General features: G+C 33.5%; 1 pseudogene; it reads right to left on the bottom strand.

Annotated features, from left to right (window-relative positions):
* Positions 1 to 15,423: 15,423 nt before the first annotated feature.
* On the bottom strand, positions 15,424 to 17,411 carry LOC149181180 (uncharacterized; annotated as a pseudogene).
* Between the last annotated feature and the right edge of the window lie 6,689 nt (positions 17,412 to 24,100).

Here is a 24,100-nt window from a genome sequence, read left to right as displayed (position 1 = left end):
AGGACAAATTAAATTAGGATTTCTTGTTACTATTTTTAACACTCCCTCTCAACAAGAAAGGGATTATTTGCTACCCTGATCATGCCTCCATGAAACTCAAATTTTCATCTTGACAATGTCTTTGTCAAAATATATGCATCCCGCTCCTCTGTGGGAATGTACTCCAGCAACATGATTCTCCCCTACACATAATCGCGAAGGTGATGATACTGGATATCAATATGCTTGGACCGATCATGAAAAACTGGCTTCTTAGAGAGTTTGATACAACTCTGATTGTCACAATAAATCAATGTTGGAACCCTCTATTGACAAAACAAACCAACTAGAATCTTCCTCATCTAGATAGCCTCACAATATGCTTGATTGACATCCATGTACTTTTCTTCTGCTGAACTGAGGGCAATTGATATTTGTTACTTCTTGTGCCAAGAAACAATTGTTGACCCAATACTCAAGATCCCCCCTGATGTGCTCTTCATGTCAGATGGACTCCCTACCCAATCTGCATCAGTGAAGCCTTGAAGCTTCACTCCCTCTATCCATCTGTACCAAAGACCAAACTGAGTGGTGCCTTTGAGGTATCTCAACACATGTTTGGCTACCTTCCAATACAATTTGGTAGGCTTAACCATAGCCTGACTAAGCTAGTTAACAACATAAAACATGTATGCCCGTGTGTTCACTAAATACATGAGTGAACCCACAAGCTGTCTATAAATAGTATCCTCCACTACTTCACCTGAAGTAGCATCCTCCTTCCTCCAGTTACCAGCTAGAGGAGTCTCCATGGGTTTACTGCTCTCCATGTGGAACTTCTTTAGTATCTCGTTGGCATACTTTCCCTAAGAGACAAACAGTTCCTCATCTCCTTGCCATACTTCCATCCCTAGAAAGTAGTGCATGAGCCCCAAGTCCTTCATTTTGAACTCTCTTGCAAGATCCTCTTTGCAAGACTTGATCAACTTATCATCACCTGTCAGAATCAAATCATCGACATATAAAACAATAATCAACAATTTACCTTCAACCACAATATGGTAAAGGTTCGCATCTGCTTCACTTTTGGTGAAGCCTAACCTGGTGAAATAGCTATCGATCTTGGTGTACCAAGGACAAGGTGCTTATTTCAGTCCATACAACGCTCGCTTGAGTCTACACACATGTGACTCTCTGTTGAAGGTCTCAAATCCTTCATGCTGCTCAATATACACCTCTTCCTCAATCATGTCATTGAGGAATGTTGTCTTTACATCCATCTAATGTATCTTCCATCCCATCTACACTGACAGTGCTAGAATGGATCTGATTGATGAGTACCTTGATACTGGAGCAAAAGTATCATCGTAATCAATCCCCTCCACCTAAGAGAATCATCTCACCACAAACTTGGCCTTTTATTTCTCCACACTACCATCAGCTGCTTGTTTTACCTTGTAAAGTCATGTCGAAATCACCAATGACTTGTATGTCAGTCTTGGGACCACTTCCCAAACATTGTTGTTGATAATTGAGTCATACTCCTTAGCCATGTCATCAACCCAAACTAGTTGTTGCACTGCTTCCTCAAAACAGGATGACTCAATCTCTACTCTCTCGCTCATCAGAGCCCTGTAGCTAGTGTTCCTCTCTGGTGACCTCCTCTGCCTGCGCTATTAATTGGTGGGGTTGTAAAGCTGCACTGAATTTTATCCCCACTACTAGACCTCCTACTAGTTCCTTCAACTCTTTGAACTAGTTTAACTGAATTTAAATCAGTTAATCTGAATTAGATCATTACAACTCAAAGGAACTCAACTTGGACCCCTCAAATTTAGGAATCACTCTACATGACTCTAGATAGACTTCCAACTCGAATTTTCTAAGCCAACTATGTCAAATTAACTTAGTTAACTATTTACTATGAAAATAGAATTTCGATTTAATTCCTAATTTAATTCAAGGACAAATTAAATTAGGATTTCTTGTTGTTATTTTTAACACAGGAAACCATCAAAATCTTATGCTCACTTCCTCAAAGAACATTGGTTGCAGCTCCAAATAAAAATTATAACACAATATGGGTCTCTTCCTTTTCAGGACTACAGACAGTTTATTGAGTTTTACAAACAAACTAGTATGGAAGGTTCAATAAACTGCCTAGTATGGAATACTAGTTTGTCTGCAAAACTTGTGGATATCTAGCGCAGATAGTCGGAAGGGTTTTTTGATAGCGCTGCAAATATGAACATATGTCATAGCAGGGCATACATTATTTTAAAGTCTAGTCAATACTTTTATTTTTGTTGGAATAGTGGGGCGGGCTCCAACACCAAGGTGGAGATCATTGCACTCTGGGGTGTATTATATTGCACTAAATGGTTATCCATTAAGGTGATCGATGTATTTGGTGTCTCCAAAGAGATTATTGAATGGGATGTGGAGAAGATTTCCTTTGATCCTCCTATGTTTTCCTATTAGATGAAAATGATTAGGAACATGATTGGCTTGTTTGGTGGGTTGACATTCACCCATATTTTCCAAGAACATAATGGAATTGTTGATGCTCTATCTAAAGTTGGCCATAGATATCATCCTGAGAAGAACATCTACTCTGCTTTGATCAATGACAATTATCATGCGACCAAGAAAATCTAATTTCCATGAGTACATTTTTGCAGAATGAGGACCTTTTTGTTTTTATTTCCATAATCAGAACTAACATGTTTCTCTTTAAGTTGTAGTGAGCATATATGTGATTTCTATTGTTTTGGAATGTCTTTATAACATATGCTACATGGGATACATGGACTATATTATTCACAAGGTCTTCTCTATAGGTAGTGTTATTGATATGAAAGTCTATTGATTTTTTATATATATATTGAATTTGTGTAGCCATGGCACTTAAATTTTTAATATTGAATTAAAAATGTTCATTTTCATTGATTAGTCCATTGAAGAATTAACATGAGACGTGTTCTTCATGTTAGATTTAAAAGGAAATTTCAAAATTCGAATTTTGAAGTTTTAGCTTCAAACTAGTCAAGTTGACCCTCCCTCAAGTCAAGTCGGCCCAATGTAGAGACACCCATTCACAAAGGCAAAACAATATATAAAGAGCATTCGACCTCATCAAGGCACCATTCAAAAACACATAAGCAATAATTCTAGGAAGTTTTCAGGTGCCATATTCTAGGGAGGCCCAAATTCTAGGCATATTATGGGAGGCCAAAATTCAGCCTAGTCAAGTAAAAAGGGGTCAAATATTGAAGGGCAAAATTTTGACTTGACTATAGAGAGTTCTTTGACCATGTTTGACCATAACTTGTTGGACAATTTAATCTCATAGTTGACTAACTACATTAAATGTTGTTGGGTTTTTCCCAAGTGAGATTTTTTAGGGTAAATGTGTTTTCTTTGTGCATTGTGATCTCTACTATCCTTGTGCTTTTATGGTTGAATTTCTATAGTGTAATTGTTTTATAATAAATTGGAATTTGTTAAAAGAAAAATCTACATCATAATACTTTTGCATTCTAATGTCATACAAAAATAAATCATAATCTTATTTTCTACAACTTATATGTAAGAGCTACTTCATGCATATTTTGGATTTAGGGACTGAAATTCTACATCAACTAATTTTTTTGGAAAAAAAGAATGACAATTTTTATTTTCAGAGAAAAAGAAAATCATTATTGAATATACTCATTACTACATTTGATGATGGATTTTTGATATTTCAATATATATATTGAAAGTTAATGAAAATTGTAGCAATTTGTAAATTTTTACTGGTTATTGTGATTATTTTATTTTATTTAATTTTTGCCCTTCACAAATTTCACTTAATTGTTTTTTTAAGATGAAGATCAGTTAAGAGATATTTAATACATCTCTTAATAAATATTCAATATTTATAATCACAATTTTATCATTTAATTTAATTTAATTTTTTTCCCTTGACAAATTTCACTTTATTGATATTTTAAGAAAAAAAACTGGTGAAGAAACAATCCATACTTCTCTTAATCAACATTGAGTGTCTATAATCACAATTTTAGTGTGCTAATATAATTTCACACCTATTAATAGATGTTTATGGATTTTTTTTTGGACAATGAGTAAATACTTTTAACATGTGGGTTGAAAAAGTTCATTTCCATGTTTTAAAATCCATTCACATCATTAAGTGTCTATCATCACAATTTTAGTGTGTTAATATGATTTCACACCTATTAATAAATGTTTATGGAATTTGTTTTTGGACAATGAGTAAATACTTTTAACATGTGCATTGACAAAGTTTATTTCCATGTTTTAAAATCCATTCACATGAAAGAAAGCAATCCTAATTTTTTTTATAAAGTTGGATTTAGGAGACATAATATCATAGGTAAATTTGTTACCCATAGTTGAAATTTTAAATGGTTTATATTTGTAAATATCATTTAAATTCATAATTTGTGAAATTCTTTGACTATATTCTTAATGTGTTTCAATCTGTGTTGAAATAGAAAACAATGTCAAAAAACTCTAATTAAAATGTTGATGCTTCTCACTACTTGAATCATATATAGAATGTAATTAAAGAAACATTGACTCTCACATTGAATGTTGATATTGTTGAATGTAATTATTTCTCACATAAAAGCTATTATGAAAAAGAAATAACCTTTCTCTGTCATTAAAAAATCGTAACCAAAGTGTTGATGCTTCTCACTGTTTGAGTCCTACAAAGAATGTAATTAAAAAAACATTGACTCTCACCATGGATGCCAATATTGTTGAATGTAATTATTTTGCACATAGAAATTATTGAGAAAAATCAATAATCGTACTGTTTGCATGTCATTAAAGAGAAAGCACATAATGTTGACATTATCTATTCCAGATACTTATTTTTACTAAAGTTCATAATATTTTTTGTCAAAAAAATATACTCACTTATTTATTTAAAAAATGAACCCCTTAGGTGTATTGCACTTGCATCACTATCTTAATTGAAAATGGAATACATTCTTTACCTCAAAAACCAATATACACACTATATCCATCATTAGATCAACCATGAATTGTCAAAGCTACCAAAAAAAAATTGAACTAGCCAAACAAGAGTAGAGATCAAAGTAGCGCTCATTACATTTTTAGAAAGTATAGTTGCATTCTCTTCGAGAGACTATTCCTCTAGTAGCAAATTCGTTTCTAATTAATTTATAAGAAAACTAATTATATATACCATGTGTAAAATCTTAAAACAAAAATAACTATATAACTAAATTTCAATGTGATTCACCATCTACTCAAGTAAAAATAATGTAACTAAGTATTAGGAAAAATTTCACTGTAGAAAAAATATTTAATCTAATAATAAAAAAATAAGGTATATTTAATTTAATAATAAAGAAATAAAGTAGTGAATTGGAAATTTGAGCTTCACCATCTACTGAAGTAAAAACAATGTGACTAAATATGAGAAAATTCACAATAGAAAGACTAATTATAGTTTGTTTATCTCAACTTCTTGTTCCTCCAACGAGACTCTGCGCTCATCATCAAGAATCTTTCAAAAGTCTTGAAAGTGATTACCTGGAATGATATTTTGTATTAACCATTGTTCCAAGCTCAATTTGGAACTATAAGCATTACCAATCGATGAAAGATCGGAAGCCATTAAACAATAGGAAAGGTGAAATTGAAACAAACAACCATATTGCGGATGGAACCCAGAATCTCTGGTTTCATAGACCAACGTCTTATCCATTAATTAATTAGTCTAATAACCAAAAAAATCTAATTTATTCCATTTTCCTCTGGCTTCCTCTCAGACGTTGTCTAATTCGTTTCATCTGTTGCTGGTGCTTCACTTCCGAGTGGGTTCTAACCTGCTAACTTTGATTCGGGAACCGGAATTGGTTCACGACTCGCACCAATTTGGATCTATCGCAATTGCCTGAACTGTAGATCGCAAAGGAACTTAACTCTTTGGAAAAGATGTAGTGACCCTGTAGAACGATGTGCGCCCCATATCCACGGCTCATTGCGTTTGTTGGTCTATCAAAATATCTTGCTGGACGACAAAAAAAAAATTAGTGAATAGGAATATTATAGGAAAATGAGAGAGAGAGAGTTAGCAACATATAATTCCAGAAAAAATAAATGAGTAAAACTGATTTGATAAATCTGATTTGCTACCAGTTTTAATTGATGAGCAATTTGTAGAAGGGCCAAAGTTTGTCGCTTGGATTTGATCGTTCATCCACTACATAGTGAGATATAAGTCTCTCGAAACCTACATCAGAAAATTTTGAATTTTTTTTCATTGCACATTAAGGAGACTAAACAGAGGTTTACACTCTCTTTCATTGTTTGATTCTTGAGAGTTGAAACCTGCCAAAGGAATCCTACCACTCATGCGATCCCATCGTTGATAGGGGTGGTTGAAATAACCGGAGGGAACATTCCTGTTGATTCTTGCCAATTCTATCTCACTAAAAATTTCGATGAGATGTGAAGATTTGCACAAGCAAAGCAAAGCAAGGCCATCGTCCAGCAACACCCAGCCCAAAAGAGGAAGAAACACACAGGAAGCCAACCTCCGAGGCATAGACATTCATGTACCCGCGCACAAAATCCGAATTCAAATTTCAAATAGAGACACTAGGCTAGTGACGCGGCAGTTTGAAAATTCAAAATTTAGATTTCACATAGTAGCTTGGTCCATCCATGCTTTAATTGCATGCACGGTCTGGACAGGATGATGGCGGCGATGGAGACGTGGACCGTATTGGCCTGTTTCCGCGGTCATCAGAAAATTAGGCAAAGACGTCGTCGGAAATATTGGATGTGATGTTGAATACATGTTATCGAATGCATGTATGGCAAGGGCTATACATTAGCTGGCCCAGCATTTATGACTCAATATATGGCTGGTTAGCCCTTGCCATTTTAGAGCTTCACGTGAACGAATCTCATTTACCTCACAAACTCCGCCAAAATACTCCGTCAACGAAAACGTTTTGCGAAAATTTAGCCATTCAACGAGGATCTTTAACGAAAATATATCACCATTTATGGGAGTAATCAAAATGATGCCCTTGGAATTAGGGGACTTATAAAGGTTGTTAGGGTAGATATTTCAATTATTTAAGGGGATCACACATTATTTTTTTTATTTTTACGAAGTTTTTACTATAAGCATCACTGATCAAATTTTTAGCAATTTTAAATCATTACCATAACAATGGTTAGTAGTTCTATGATTTTTTTTATATGTCACCTTGATAGAGAACTTCCTGATGGTAGTGGAGACGATTGTAGTAAAATTATGATAGAGATGTTCAATATTATCCTTATAAGTTAAAAATTATAAATCCCTTTTTAAATCCTCTAAGAAGAGTCCCATATTACTTTTTTCAAAGAGTAGGTGTCTTCGGCTATCATAACTCTCTTGCATGTGGCTAGTGTGCATGTCAAAGTTTAGAGTTAATGATAAAGGAATGTGATTAGAATCAAGCTCATGGTCATTTGAGAGGTCAAAATTTACAATTTCGTTGGAAACAAGAATATCAAATATCACATAATTCATGACACTACCGTTAATCCCATGAATACAAGTCATCTTATTAGACTTTGGCCACTTGGTTATGGTATTACAAATTGTAGGGTCTTGGGAACTACTGAGCTTGATTAACTCAATACCAAATAAATTTTTGGTATGGTCTTCAAAGTTTATTTTGAATCTACTAGTTAAATTGAGGTCCTCATCTATCCAAAGAGGATTAGGGTTGGAGTCATTAATTAGTTGCAATTCTAGCATTGAAGTCTCCTAACAAGAGGATATTACTTCTTTCTTTAGATTATGAATATCGTGTTCTATGGTATTATAGGGGCAATTCTTATCTAGATTGTTTTTCTTATAGAAAGTAGAGTTTATAGGTGCAAAATAAAAAGTTGTGATATAAATTCTCTTAGCATTAGTGTCAGATATTTCGATCCAAATGTAGTAATTGAGGGACTTTGTCTTGTGAAGTCAAGTGTGACGGAAAACATTGTTTCTTATACAACAAGCTATACCTCTAATTTCTTTACGAGAGGATTTCTTGCTCCATGTGGACAATAGAACAAATCCATCGATGAGAGGGACCTTTGACTCATCATGTTCCCAAGTTTCAACTATGAAAACAATAACCATTTCGCTTGGGATCCAACTTAACGTAGGATCTTTATTGATGGGGTGAGATTTTGGGGGTTAACCAAAATCCCAATTCCCAAATAAATTGATCCTGAGGCCTGTGGGTTATGGCCCACAAACCTTATCGGAAGCGTCCTTGGGCATGAAGCCTTTAACCATGGCCCACACTTTAGAATTGGGGACACCTTTTTATCGGTGCTTTTAATTGTGGGTTATGGCCCACAAACCTTATCGGAAGCGTCCTTGGGCATGAAGCCTTTAACCATGGACCACACTTTAGAATCGGAGCCACCTTTTTATCGGCGCTTTTAATACTATCGGAAGCCACCACCCATCCGCATATACATCTATCCAGCTAAGCTTTAAAGCCCCGTGGACATACACATATATTAATATACGGGAAACATTATAAAACCCGCTCTGAACCCTTGGGTCGGAACTCAAAATTTATGCACCCGCCTCTATAAATATCGGCGGGTTCGTCCATTCGGCGATCGCAATAAACACTTGACTCCAACCCCCGATGCCCTCGCGGACCCGACACCTCTTACATCCATTCCTATAATGTTTCAGGTCCGGGATATCGGGTTATCGCGTCCTATTGTGATGCGATAGTTCTGCGGACCCGACGGCCCTCTATACTTTGCTTCTTAATGATTTTGGGTCCGTCATTTCGGCAGGTTCACATCGGCGGTTTTGTAATACAAAGGGTCTGCGGACCCGACGCCTTTTCAAAGCTGCTCTCTATAATATTTGACGCCTTTTCAAAGTTGCTCTCTATAATATTTCGGGTTCGGTTATGGGGCGTACAGTACGAAGCCCTTGCGGACCCGATATTACTTTATGCTCCCTTTTATAATGGTTCGGCTCCGGACTGTCGGAGCATACACTTCGGCAGTTTTAAAAGGCTTCACTCCTCCGATGCGATATTGGTTTCGGACCCGATATGGGTCTGGGCCAACCTTAATAAAAATTCGCGTCCGCCAATGTACCGTTTAGAGGTTTATCCGCCATTTCTTTGTGGAAATGGAATTCGCCGCCTTCGAAGGATTTCTATGTTTAAACACAGTTCCGACACAATCTCTACCATTCATGCATACACAATTAACCCATTCATCAACGGATCGCCATCACACCTGATGGTCAATCAACACACCAAAATTTGGGATTTAAACCCTCAGTGCACATATATATATATAACAGAAGTGGAAAGAGAACGTATTACACAGACACGCAAGAAATCCACAGAACACATATGTATTATATTATAAATAACACAATTACAATTCTAAGGCATTTCAGCCTTAGGAACAGACTCCCTCTTGACTACATCTGGACTATGCACTGATTACACACTCTATCTAATTCTCTGTCTATCCTCATTCTTGAACACGCAGGTTCAACACACATATATAAAGAAGTATTGGATCGGATCACTGGAGGGATCCGATCAAATCCACTCCTTGATTTTCTCCACAAAAGCCCTCAAAGCTCTCGGTACATGAATGCATGCACATACACATGGCAGATTACATTATAAGTCTTCGAGATTTATCCATCTTTTCCCACTTTAATTTTGTTTTTCTGCTTTAAAGCAGACTTTCCTCCGTTTTACTCCCTTCTTTCAGCTCCGCTGGTCCACGCGCTCCTCTTCATTCCGCTTGGATTCCTCCCTTCGACTAAGGGTGCTGGATGCTCCTGCATCAGACTCCCGAGGCACAAAAATTTATGACCTCTTGGTCATATGCTTTTCCTTGTCCCTAGCAATTCTACCCACTGCATATCTTCAGTGGAACTGCCTTCATGGTCTTCAGTGAGCTGCAACCAAACCTCTGCAGTAACAGCCTCCTCCTGCTACATGATACCTCACCAAGCTTCCTCCTGAGCTTAGTCTTTTGGTATCCTTCAGGTTCTCTTCTCTGGAACCAATTGAGCACTCCTTGCTCTAGGTTTGTTCTTACCTTCGGCTGTTGATCTCTGTGCGACAGTAAGACCACGAACTCTTCAGTTTAACCAACTGTGCCTCCTGCTTCTTCTTCTTTCTCTTTGGAATCCTTCTCCTCGCAGGAAACTTTCCCTGCTCTGATACCAAAATGATGGGGTGAGATTTTGGGGGTTAACCAAAATCCCAATTCCCAAATAAATTGATCTTGAGGCCTGTGGGTTATGGCCCACAAGCCTTATCGGAAGCGTCCTTGGGCATGAAGCCTTTAACCATGGACCACACTTTAAAATCAGAGCCACCTTTTTATCGGTGCTTTTAATACTATCGGAAGCCACCACCCATCCGCATATACATCTATCCGGCTAAGCTTTAAAGCCCCGCGGACATATACATATATTAATATATGGGAAACATTATAAAACCCGCTCTGAACCCTTGGGCTGGAACTCAAAATTTATGCACCCGCCTCTATAAATATCGGCGGGTCCGTCCGTTCGGTGATCGCAATAAACAGTACGAAGCCCTTGCGGACCCGATATTACTTTATGCTCCCTTTTATAATGGTTCGGCTCCGGACTGTCGGAGCATACACTTTGGCAGTTTTAAAAGGCTTCACTCCTCTGATGCGATATTGGTTTCGGACCCGATATGGGTTTGGGCCAACCTTAATAAAAATTCGCGTCCGCCAATGTACCGTTTAGAGGTTTATCCACCATTTCTTTGTGGAAATGGAATTCGCCGCCTTCGAAGGATTTCTGTGTTTCAACACAGTTCCGACACAATCTCTGCCATTCATGCATACACAATTAACCCATTCATCAACGGATCGCCATCACACCTGATGGTCAATCAACACACCAAAATTTGGGATTTAAACCCTCAGTGCACACATATATATATAACAGAAGTGGAAAGAGAACGTATTACACAGACACGCAGGAAATCCACAGACCACATATGTATTATATTATAAATAACACAATTACAATTCTAAGGCATTTCAGCCTTAGGAACAGACTCCCTCTTGACTACATCTGGACTATGCACTGATTACACACTCTATCTAATTCTCTGTCTATCCTCCTTCTTGAACACGCAGGTTCGACACACATATATAAAGAAGTATTGGATCAGATCACTGGAGGGATCCGATCAAATCCACTCCTTGATTTTCTCCACAAAAGCCCTCAAAGCTCTCGGTACATGAATGCATGCACATACACATGGCATATTACATTATAAGTCTTCGAGACTTATCCATCTTTTCCCACTTTAATTCTGTTTTTCTGCTTTAAAGCAGACTTTCCTCCGTTTTACTCCCTTCTTTCAGCTCCGCTGGTCCACGCGCTCCTCTTCGTTCCGCTTGGATTCCTCCCTTCGACTAAGGGTGCTGGATGCTCTTGCATCATTTATGCAATGGAAACTCATGACAATTCCAAAACAGGTTCCATAATGTTCCAAGTTCCTATTTATCACTCTCATTTTGGTCTCTATCCCTAATAACAACCTTCTTATTTCCTATTATTGCCCATTTTCTTTCTTTCTGGCTTCCTTTACCTTTTGAACCTCTTTCCTGAATTTAACTTGGTCTATGGGAATGCAATCCTTGTTTATAAAGATTCATCCCTTTAGGCTAGACGATTTACTGAGTATGGCAAATTCATGGTCACTGCGGCTTACCTTAACATGAATCAATCTATCTTTATCCTAAACTATCTTTCTCAACCTTCTTTGCTTTAATGAGATAAGTTATTTTAATTTAAGATTTTTTTTTAATTTTCTTTTACTATTTATATTGTGTCTTCATGTTTCTCCTCTTTTATATCAACAATTATTATGGTCATCATCTAACTCAATTAGTATTTAATACTAAATTTAATATATCTATTAATTAGAAAAATAAACTTCTAATAAAAAATCATTAATTAAAAAAAAGTAAAATTATTAATAAAAAGAAAGTAAAATAATATAAATATTTTTCAATCTTAATTAAATAATCATTTTATTTTTCAATCTTAATTAAATAACCATTTTTCTTCTTTATGGCTTCCTGTACCTTTTGAACCTATTTCCTTAATTCAACTTGGTCTTTGAGAATGATATCCTCCTTTATATAGATCCCTTTGGGAAAGAAGATTTACTAAGTATGACAAAGTTATGATCACTACAGCTTATCTTAACAAGGATCAATCTATCTCTATGCTTGACAATCATTAAGTTGTTTCAATTTGTGACCTTTTTATTAATTTTTTTTTACTATTTCTAATATGTCTTCATGTTTTACTCTTTTATATCAACAATTATTGTGCTCAAGATCTAGCTCAATTAGTATTTAATATTAAATTAAATATATTTATTAATTAAAAATTAATCTTTTAATAAAAATCATTAATTAAAAAAATAAAAAATAAAAACTATTAATAAAAAGAAATTAAAATAATATAAATATAACTAAATTTAAATCAGATTTATCATAACCCTTAAAAATATTAAAGATTTCTATATTAGTCTCTGATTTTCCATGTTAAAGTGATGATGAACTAACCTAGATAATTGGAACACCTCAATAAATAATCTATAATATAATTTCTCCAAAAAAATTTCCGACACATCATATAAATTTTTTATAATTTTAATTAAATAACCATTTTTTAAGTAAACTTTGAATTAAAAAAATATACAAAAATTTTATAATTTTAATTAAATAACCATTTTTTAAGTAAACTTTGAATTAAAAAAATATACCATATTTTCTGAAGTATAATAATTCAATACTTTACTTTCCATTTCAGTTTCACCCTATTCTATTATTATAAAACTGTCATTTTAAATAATATTTATTCAACCTTCGTTTTCTATCTCCATACGAGATGCACGAGGAAGCCTCTTCAAGTCAAGTGAGGTCTCCACCATTTTAGAGCTTCACGCGAACGAATCTCATTTACCTCACAAACTCCGCCAAAATTCTCCGTCAACGAAAAACGTTTTGCGAAAATTTCACCGTTCAACAAAAAACAGCTTCTAGATAATTCACATTTAGAAAATTCTCCATTCGACGAAAAACAGCCTCACGTAATTCACACAGTATTTTAACGAGGCGGCTTTTGGGTAGATTCTTTTTTTGGGAGATTTTTTTAGTGGGTTATTTTTGTATGGTTATGTTGATAGGTTTATTTGTTGAATAATGAGAAATATTTTTGGTAGAAATTATATGAAGAATCAGATTTTGATATTACATAGACAATTAATTTTAAAGATAATTTTTTTAGATATATTTAATTTGAAATAGGAAATAAAAAAATTAATTTAATTATTAATAATTATTAATGAATGTTAAGAATTTAAATTTCACAAATTATTTTTAATGATAATCATTTATTTGATTTCTTTTAATTAAATTGATTAATTGAAAAAATTAATAAAAACAAAGGTTATATAGTAGCTAGTACCTGCGGCTTAGCTTAAATATGATTTAATTAAACTAAAAAATAATAAAAACAAAGATTTCATCACTAAAATAAAACTAGTAAAATATTGTATTGTTGAATGCCATCACCATAAATTGAGAAATATGATTAATTAATATTGTTTATATAAACATATATACTATAATATATATTTTTATTTGTGTATGTGTATGTGTGTTTTATTTTTTATTAATATATAGTATTTTTATAATTAAATTTAATAAAATATAATAATAAGTCATCTTAAATTGAAAGTATCGAGAAAAAAACTATAATTCATGAAAATTGAGAAAGAAAAAAGAAAAAAAGAAGAAGAAGTTAAATAAAAAGGAAATAAAATTAAAAACAAAAAATTAGTAACTAATAGAAATGGACGTTACTAAACAACCTATAATAAGACCTCAATTAATCATCCTATAGAGAAATAAATTAATAGCAAAAAAAACAAAAAATGAATTCCCAATGTTAAATTATGGACATGTTTGAGAAAATTTTGGTCAAAAACAAACTAATACATAGTCAAAATACCATGCTTAAACAAGTATAATAAATATTATATGAAATGAGTTATGGTTTTCCTTAACATGTGTTATTCATAAGCCATAATAGTGCAACACGATGTATCTACATGTTAAAATTTTCCATGATTATTTTTTTTTAATGATTTTTTAAACCTATATATTTAAATAATATATTCTTTCTTTCATAATTATTTAAAATAAAATTATAAGAAAATTAAGTTATTATAAGGTCATCAACCCCACCCTAGAAGATCAAAAGTATCTCTCTATTTTAACTAGCTCAAAGAAGAAAATTAATATAGCAAAGATTAGAACGAATTCTCATGAGCTCCATAGTGAAACAGGTCGTTGGGCAATTCCTAAAACGCCATGGATGGAAATGATCTACCATATATGTGAGAATAGGAACATCGAGGATGAAAACCACTTCCTCTTAGAGTGCCCCGCGTTACAGTGAGCTCGGGAGGCTTCTCTCCAAGCTTTTTGAGCATAGGAATAAAATCTTAAATCAAAATAAATAATTTGTTTCTTTAGGTCCGATAGACCAATGTTTGGTCTCAGCTGACGTTAACCGCCACCACCACCATCATCATCATCATAATTTATTTTATTTTATATATATATGATTTACCCAAATATTTACTAAAAACTATTGCAGTAATGCCCGAAGGAAGAAGAAGAATATTTGGTGAAGAACGACTAAGCTAATTAATGATGGTGCCAGGAATTTCATAAGTAAAATATTTGGAAATTTTTAAATTATGCATACAATAAAATCGTCATTATATTTGAAACTTACACATTTAATTTTAAATGAAATTTAAATATTTAAAATTAAATTACTTTTTTCTCTAATTTAAACCTTTTCTTTTTTTTTAAATCTAAAAAATTTAATATCTACTAAAGCTTTAAAAGAAAATACAAACAACAATATAGTAGCTACTGAAGCTTTGTAAGACATACGAACAACAATATAGTTCACATTGCTAATCAGTTACATTAAACACCATAATTCTCATTAGAAAACTAGCGATATTACACTAATTAAGAAAGACACTCTAAAAACTAAGCCATTTGACGACTATTCTCACAATACCACGACACCCTAATCCAACCCACGACTATTCTCACAATACCACGACACCCTAATCCAACCCACGCAGGCTCGACTGCAATTTCATGACAGAATTAGAGAACTTAATAACCATAGGGCACACGCAGGTGCCTGACAGAGCAACCCTGTTACCCTTTATCGATCTTATTCCCTCACAACCTGTTACATGTACATCTATCACTTGATGTTTGAGTCGCCCATCATTCAAACCAAGGCGTGGAGCGGCTGGGTTTGATCATAAAGAAATTGCTGAGTTTGGTATGGGTATTGAAACAAGCTACATAAATCAAACACGAAAGCAACACAATTGCTATTATTGGGCCTAAAATTACGAGTAATAATGCATGTCCTTTCTTTGAAGAACACGATCGAACCCTAAGCAGAGCTGGATCACCACAGAGATTGGGATCGCCGAGAAAACTATCTTTAAAAGTCCGAACCTGTAAAGCGGGTGGAATTGTGCCAGACAAGTGGTTGCCAGATACGTTGAAAAGGGTCAACCTCAGATTCCCCAATTCAGGAGGAATACCCCCTCCAGTAGATTGTTTGACAGGTCTAGAGAGTCCAAATTTGACATGGAGCCTAACCATGCAGGAATTTCTCCCGTTAACTGGTTGTTCGCCAGATTCAGCTCAGAGAGAACTGCCAATGACATTATTCCTTTTGGAATTTCGCCAGACAATAAATTGTGATCAAGCTGGAGGCTAGTGATATTACGCAAACCTGCAAGTTCATCAGGAAGAGGTCCCCAGAGTCGGTTATTGCTTGCACTAAAGTTGACGAGTTTACTCAGCTGTCCAATCTGTGAAGGAATGACTCCGCTGAACAGATTGTTGGAAATCTGTAACCATTTCAGCTCCTTTGCCCTCCCAATCTCTTGGGGAATGTGGCCCTCAAACATATTATTATAGAGCTTCAATTCGATAAGGTTTTGAGAGCTCCATAATGCCAGAGGAACCTCACCACTTAGCTGGTTATCATACAGCTGTGCGTATTGCAGACTGTTGCAAGAGTCTAAGGACCGCAAGCTCCCATTGAAATTGTTTGAAAATATAACCAACGCATAAAGATTTCTTCCCTCACATAGATGTGCAGGCAGAGGACCCCTGAAATTGTTCTCTGAAACATCAACAAGCCAAAGATCAGAATTTGTGCCCAGATTCTGTGGTAGCTGCCCAGTAAGCTTGTTACTGTCGAGATCCGAGTTTGTGAGGTTAACAAGCATTCCTAGCTGTGCAGGGACGGACCCTGTGAGGTTGTTCTCCCACAAAGACAATGTTTCCAAATGGGCCAAATTTGCAATTGTCTCAGGAATTGTTCCATTCAGCTGATTACTTGAAAAGTCTAGAGTTTGTATGCTCCTCAGCCCGTCAATATTATGCGGGATTTCTCCAGACAGCTGGTTTTCCCATAGATATAGTTCTGTCATCTTTGACAAATTCATCAAACTTGCGGGAATGTTGCCCGAGAGATGATTCTTAGAGAAATCCAAGCTCTCCAGCTCCGTCAAATTGCCGAGAAAAGCAGGAATTGAACCAGTCAGCATATTAACATGCAGCCACAGTGTCTTTAGGTTCCTTAACATGCCGAAGCCTGGTGGAATATCTCCAGAAAAATTGTTAGATCCCAAGTTCAAATGACTCAACTTACTCAGTGCAGAGATGTTATGCGGTAAGCTTCCTACGAACAGGTTCTCTGACAAATCCAACGTCTGCAAATGCTTGCAAGCCAACAATCCATTGGGAAATGGACCTCCGAAATGGTTGGATTGCAGTATCAAATCTGTGAGATTGTGAAGGCCACATACAGTAGAAGTCAACCTTCCTGCAATGGAAGCGTTGGAGAGATTAAGTTTAGTAACGACATTGAATGGAGTATTACAAAATACTCCATTCCAACCACACGGATTTTGATCAGAGGAATTCCAGTTGCTCAAAACATGATGTTTGTCAATCCAATCCATCTCTTTTATTTGCAGCAGGATTTTCCCTTCGTCAGAGATGGCATTGCATGAAAGAAGAAGTAGGATAAAGAAGAGGAGCGTTCTGAGAAATTTGGATTCGAAAGAGAGGCCGACCATGGTTGTTTGGCGTTTTAATTTGGCTCTTTAAAAACGAAGTACCCACAAAAACAAATGTAAATGGCTCTGTAAAACGAAGTACCCACAAAGACAAATGTAAATGGCTCTGTAAAAATGGCTCTGTAAAAGTATCATATGTGATTTTGATAGGTTAACCATGAGAGCATATGTTTTCTACATACCGTCATACTTATTTGGACTAAAAGTCTATATTTATTCATTATGATTATCAAAGTTATAATGAAAAATATTTATAAAATATTTTATAATGATTATCAAGATTATGATAGAAAGTAGTATTATGTAATAGGTTAATCAGTGGCTTTGTGAATAAAATGATATTTATTAGATAAAATAGAAAAACAATAAATGAATCATTGATGTTCATAATGCTTAATATTTATATTATGAAAATGATTATAAAAAGTATTATCAAAATTATAATAAAAAATATATTAAAAATATTATATTAGGAAAATGATTATAAAAAGTATAATTAAAATTATAATAAAAATATATATATTAAATATTTTCAATATGATTATCAAAATTATAATATAAAATATAAAATAATATATTATTTGATTTTAACAAAAAAAAAATTAAAACTATATACAGTTTTGATAGCATATTAGTTTAGGAGTCTTCTATGGAGGCAGAATCGAGGCAAAAAAATTTCAAAAAATCTTGTAGAGGCAGTGTTTGAATCATGTTTTTGATGGTGTAAATGGATTCAGCACCATCAAAAACATATAGGGCACCTAAAATTTCGAAGTTTAACAACTATAACTTAGATTTACAAAATTCCTTCTTAGATTTTCTCAAAATATAACCCGAATTTCCATGACTTTTAGGGCAAAAAAAACAGTCGTTTCTATTGATTTTTTATTTTCAATAACTTTATCGATATATAAATATATAATTTTTGATATATTAAAATAAATATATAAAATAGGTTTATTAAGACAAACATTTTAATTTATCAAAATTATAATAAAAAATAATAAATAAAAATATTTTTTATTAATTTTAATAATTATATATTCAAATTCATATATTAAAATTTAATTTAGTATTTACAAATCTTTATTATATTTTCAAATCTTCAAATCTTGATATTATAGTGTATATCTTCAATTTATTTATTCAAATAAAAAACCAGTGTGAATGAAAATATTTAAACTATTCCCTTATTATAAACATGAAAATATTTAAACTATTCCCTTATTATAAACTATCTATAACATTTTTGCAAGCCTTCCATTTTCTTATTTTGATCACACATGCATTTTTTATTTTTATCTATTTTTTCCTAAGAAATCTTCCCAATTCTTTAAGTCTACATGCTATTTTTACAAGTCTTCAATGATCATGTGCAAAGTGCAAAAGTCTACATATTACTTTTACAAGTCTTCAATAAGTGCAAAAGTCACCAGGGAAGAGCAACACCATAGACGAAAGATTAGAGAAGCCCTTGAAATTATCAAGCACCTGCATAATCTCAACAGAGACAATGGTATGGAGATTAGTGGAAGCTGGCTTCCCCTAATCAGAAAAATCTAACTAGCTTTATTAATTTAATAATAATAATAATAATAATAATAAGATTATTATAAAAATAATATTATAAAAATAATATTATAATAATAATATTATTATTAATATTATTAATAATAATAATATTATTATTATTACTAATAAGATTAATAATAATAATAATAATAATAATAATAATATAATTATTAATATTAATTCTAATTATCATTAATAATAATAATTAATGATAATAAGATTAATAATTACAATTAATATTAGTAATTAATAATAATAATTACAATTAATTTTAGTAATGAATAATAATAAATATTAATGATCAAACATTTATTATAAAAATTAAATATTAATACAATATTCTAAAGATTAATATTTTTAACACTAACTATGATTATTATAATATCATTAATACTAATTATTATTAAATTATAATTATAATTTTTATTATTTATTATATTAATAATAATAATTAATAATATAAGTAACATTAACAATAACTATCATATTAAAAGTAACTAATTATTAAAAGATTATTATTAATTAATTTAAAATTAAAAAAAAATAAAAATTAATTAATTAATTAATTAAAATAATCTGTAACAGCGGACTCTCATCAATCAGATATTGAGAGCCGAATTTCATCTCATTTTACTCTCCTCATTACTATTTAATCACTCAGCTAAGCTCTTCTTCTATCAAGCGTTCAAGTTGTCCTCATGATGGATCCCAGTTGGGATTTGAAACGTTGGCAGAAAATGGTTCTTACTGTGGATTCTTCGGTAGCTAAGTCGAAAGTCTACATATTACTTTTACAAGTCTTCAATAATCATGTGCAAGGAATATCTATATACTTTTCATGAGTCTTTAGTTTACTTTATTTTACTCAATGAGTGTAATGAACATCTATACCGCTTTGAAAAATTTATATACGGACACTCAAATTATCTACTAACCATAGAGTCTCCATCCCACTCTTGCAAGATTTCAATTTATGTATCATATGCATATAATTTCCACTTTGTGTGGGGATACTATGTGAGAAGTTAAATAAAAAAATTCAATAATAAATTAATTAAAACTAACCAAAAAATATATATAACTAATTATTAAATCACTCGTTCAATCTCTTAGTATAATTATGCAAAAAGACTCTTCTAATAGTCTTTTTAATAATCAAATGTGGTGCATTTTAATGGCTCTTCATTGAGCATTGGTGGGGATTCTCTTGTAACACTTATTCAAATTGGATCATTATGTTATATTTCATCCATTTTGATTCTTTCAGAGTGGAAAAAAGGGAGCAATAAGCTCATAGGACCATTTTTACCGATGGGTCCCAATTCAACAAATTTGGGTTTCAAACCTTCTAAATGCAGTTTGAGACATTTCTCAAAGTTTTTTTGGGGTGTGTAAACTCTGAATAATTCTAGTTCCATAGGGTTATTCTAACTTAGATACCTTTTCAATGTCACAAGAAACACCTCAAATGGAGTTCACATGTAAATGTTATTCCACTTAAATGTTGACCTTCATGTTTTTCCCACATGACTTGAGAGGATGCCATTTCATCCTTATTACTCATGGAAAATGTGCTAGCCACATGACCATGATCAAGGAGACTCTAGAAGAGTTAAGTTGTAACACATATTAAGGGTATAGTGAGCCACATTTAACACTTAGTATGCTATTGGGTTGTCTTATAGCCAGACTATTAAGACAAAAAGGGGTTCCATTACATTCAAGTGCATTTTGTTCTATAGTAGAGTAGAGTAGCTCAGAGTGGATAGATAGAGGGAAAAATAGAGATGGTTGTTGTTCTAAAGCAACCCACATACCACAATTATCACATTTTGTATTTGCAACATTTCCATTCAAAGAAAGAGAGAGCAAAGGAGCCTCACCTTCCTATAGGGTTTTCCCACAAAAACGTTTCCGAGATCATATGTTGTTGTTATTTTGGTTTTGTGAGTGATTTCTTTTAAATGTTCTCTATTTTTTGCATTTATATATTTTGAATGAATAAGTAGAAAATAATAACTTAGTAAATACAAATATCTAAGGAACAAGTAACCCTTATAGTACATATTTTGATAAATTATTATCAAATATGTTGTGATCAATTGTCTAATGGAGTATCCAAAAAAAATTATGGATCATATTGGTATAAGAGTAAGTTTCTTTGGGTATATTATGGGGAGTTGTGGGTGATCTAGATTAGTTAACCTGGAAGTCATAAAACCCTGGCCATGTTCCACTAATCTATTAATGACCCTTGAGATCAAGCAGAGGAAAGGTTCTTAAGCCTAGACGAGCAGGTTGTAGAAGTAAGCCATAATATGAACCTCCTTATGGTGGCTCTGGTGAACATGACTGGAATTAGAGAAGATAGAGGTTACAACTCAAAGGTCAGATCATAAGGAAAATTGGGGGATCATGAAGAACTAGAGAAGGATTTTAGGAAAGAAATCATAAGAGAACAACCCAATTTAAGTGTTGTGAACCATTCATAGTCCTTGTTTAGCATGGAAGTGAAGGTCGACATCAAGCCATATCAATGTGAGATTAACACTTTGAAACTAAATAATTCATTGCAGTACTTAGAGGTTTATTTTAGCATTCATCACATATAGGAAGATACAATTTTTTTTCACTTGTTTAAAACTAGAGGGCCATGCCTTCAATTAGTGGGAAAGCCATATGGAAACCTTGACATTGGAGGGGGATTCTCGAGTGATTAAGTGGGAGGATTTCAAAAATCTCGTAAACTCCAAGTTCTACCCTATCGGGTATGTCGAGGGCCAATGGATCTAGTTGTTAGGTCCCTATAATACTAGTGATTCCCCCATTACTATTGTCATTGTAGCCCTTATTGTTATTGTTGTGCCCCTATTATCCCCATATTGTTATTATTGTGCCCCATAGAAGCCCACTATTGTTATTGTTGTGCCCTTATATTATTATTGTTACATCGACTTTGATTATATTGTGACCCCTTAGACTCCTATATATAGAAAGGAGGTTCTGTCATTTGTATCATCCAATAATTGTTCATTTGTGTAATGTAATTGATGTTTCCCCCTTGAAGAGGCTGAATTCTAAGGCGTTGATCTTTCTTTTCTATCTTTTGTGAGTTGGTTTCATAACATTTGGTATCAGAGGTTTGGATTCTAGGGTTTCGTTGGTTCAAACAGGTCATCGTGGAATTTTTTATATAACTTTTTTGTCTGTGATGTTTCAGAAGCTAAAACAAAAACACATTTGAGCCGAAATCATTTTAAACCATGGGTCAGAATTTCCGATCTTGTCTTGCTATATTTTCTGAGATATGATCTGAGTAAGTTAGGGTTTTTGTAGACTCCCAAATTACATTCCAAACATGTGACCTTGGGAAAATCATCATAACTTTCTCTCTGAGCATCATATTGAAATTTTGTAAGAAGTTACAGAAAGAGGACAAACCATAGTTTTCTTTGTATTTTTTAGATCTGAAGGTCAAAACAGTGACACGTAGCACGTCGTACAAGTTCTCTCTACTGAAAAAGTATATAATCAGGTCATCTTGGGAGATTGGGCATAACTCTTTCTTGGAGAATCCAATTTTGATCAAACTCATGGCATTGGAAAGAGGACTTAGAGGGCTACCACAGGAAGCAATTTTAGACCTTGGAGATCCGTAATTATAAAGATACAACAAATTAAATATCGAGCTTATACAAAGTGAAAAAATATGTGTAGTCTTTTTAAAATTTTGCATAAGTTTGGGTTGAAAAATTAGGTTGAAGTTCAAAGGGCATAGTGAAGCATAAGTATCATTAATTGATGCCCTGAAGAAAGAAAATGGAAACACATAGTAAGCAACCTGAAATATCTAGCATGACTCATGAGGAAGAGGAAGAAATGCGACATGATATATCAATATTATGAGACCAAGTGCAAAAAAATTTCACTCTCACAAAAGGTAATCGAAGCTAAGATGAATGGCGTGGAAGCTAATATCAATGGCGTGCAAGTTAAGATGGATGGCGTGGAAGCTAAGATGGATGGCATGGAAGCTAAGATGAATGGCATGGATGCTAAGATGAAAGATTTGAAGATAGATTTGAATAAGTTGCTACAAGAAATGCTTACTAATGGTGAAAGGGTAGTAAAGGAAACTCATGATGAGAACAAAAGAAATGTTAATCATGATTTCATAGACTCTAATTTTGGATTGAAGAACCATCATGTTCCAAAAATCGATATGAGGAAGTTTGATGGCAAGCATCCCCTAACATGGATACTAAAGATGGAGCAATATTTTGATATCCATAATGTGAAAAACACACAAAAGGTACACATTGCAACTTTATATTTGGAACCAAATCAGTTTGTATGGTATTGATGGCTTTGCTCTCGTAAACAAATTGTCACTTGGGCAATTTTTACAGAAGAAATGATAACACATTATGAGGATACAAAAAGAAACACTTGTTTTAGTCAATTGATAAACCTCAAACAAAAGGGTTCAATGATGGAGCACATTGAGGACTTCCAAAAATTGAATATAAGGGTAAAATATATTCCAGAGGACTAATGGATTAATGTGTTCATAGGGACTTTAAAGGATAACATCCAACATGAGGTTTTCCTTTGGACACTTGACTCATTGGAGAAGTAATTCAAGTTGGCAAGAAAAATGCAAGGCAAAATTATGGAAACAGGGAAGCCTACCACTCAAAACTATAAGGATGGAAGTGTTGTTTCCCCTAGCCTTCCACAACCTACAAGGCTAACACCCCAACAATTGGAAGAAAAAAGAGAAAAAGGGCTTTGTAATGGTTGTGATATAAAATACACTAAACATCATAAGTGCGCTGAGAAGAAATAATTTTACATAGATTGTGAAGAGGAGAAAGAAAAGGAACAAGAAACTTCAAAAGAAGAGGATATACACTAGGAACGAACCCTAGAGAAAGAAAACATGAAGTTGATCATATCTTGTAATGCATTGGCCGGAATTACCACTCCTCAAAATATCAAGATAGAAGGACATATCAAGAAGAAAAAGGTAATAGTGTTGATTGATTCGGGCAGTACTCATAATTTTATTCATTGTAAGATAGCCAAGGAATTGAATTGCTTCCTATATCCAGCACCAGAGTGTCAAGTGATGGTTGAAAGTGGAGGAACCATAAATTTCTCTGGAAAGTGCCATAATATCAAGCTATCCATGGGAGAATATGTATTGAATAGCCCAATGCTTT

This window comes from Pinus tabuliformis, chromosome 3_2 (genome assembly GCF_031772625.1).
Source record: "Pinus tabuliformis cultivar Carrire ecotype Pingquan chromosome 3_2, CPIR1, whole genome shotgun sequence".
Taxonomy (NCBI): domain Eukaryota; kingdom Viridiplantae; phylum Streptophyta; class Pinopsida; order Pinales; family Pinaceae; genus Pinus; species Pinus tabuliformis.
The sequence above is the reverse complement of the archived record's forward strand: the minus strand, read 5'-3'. Positions and strand labels throughout refer to the sequence as shown.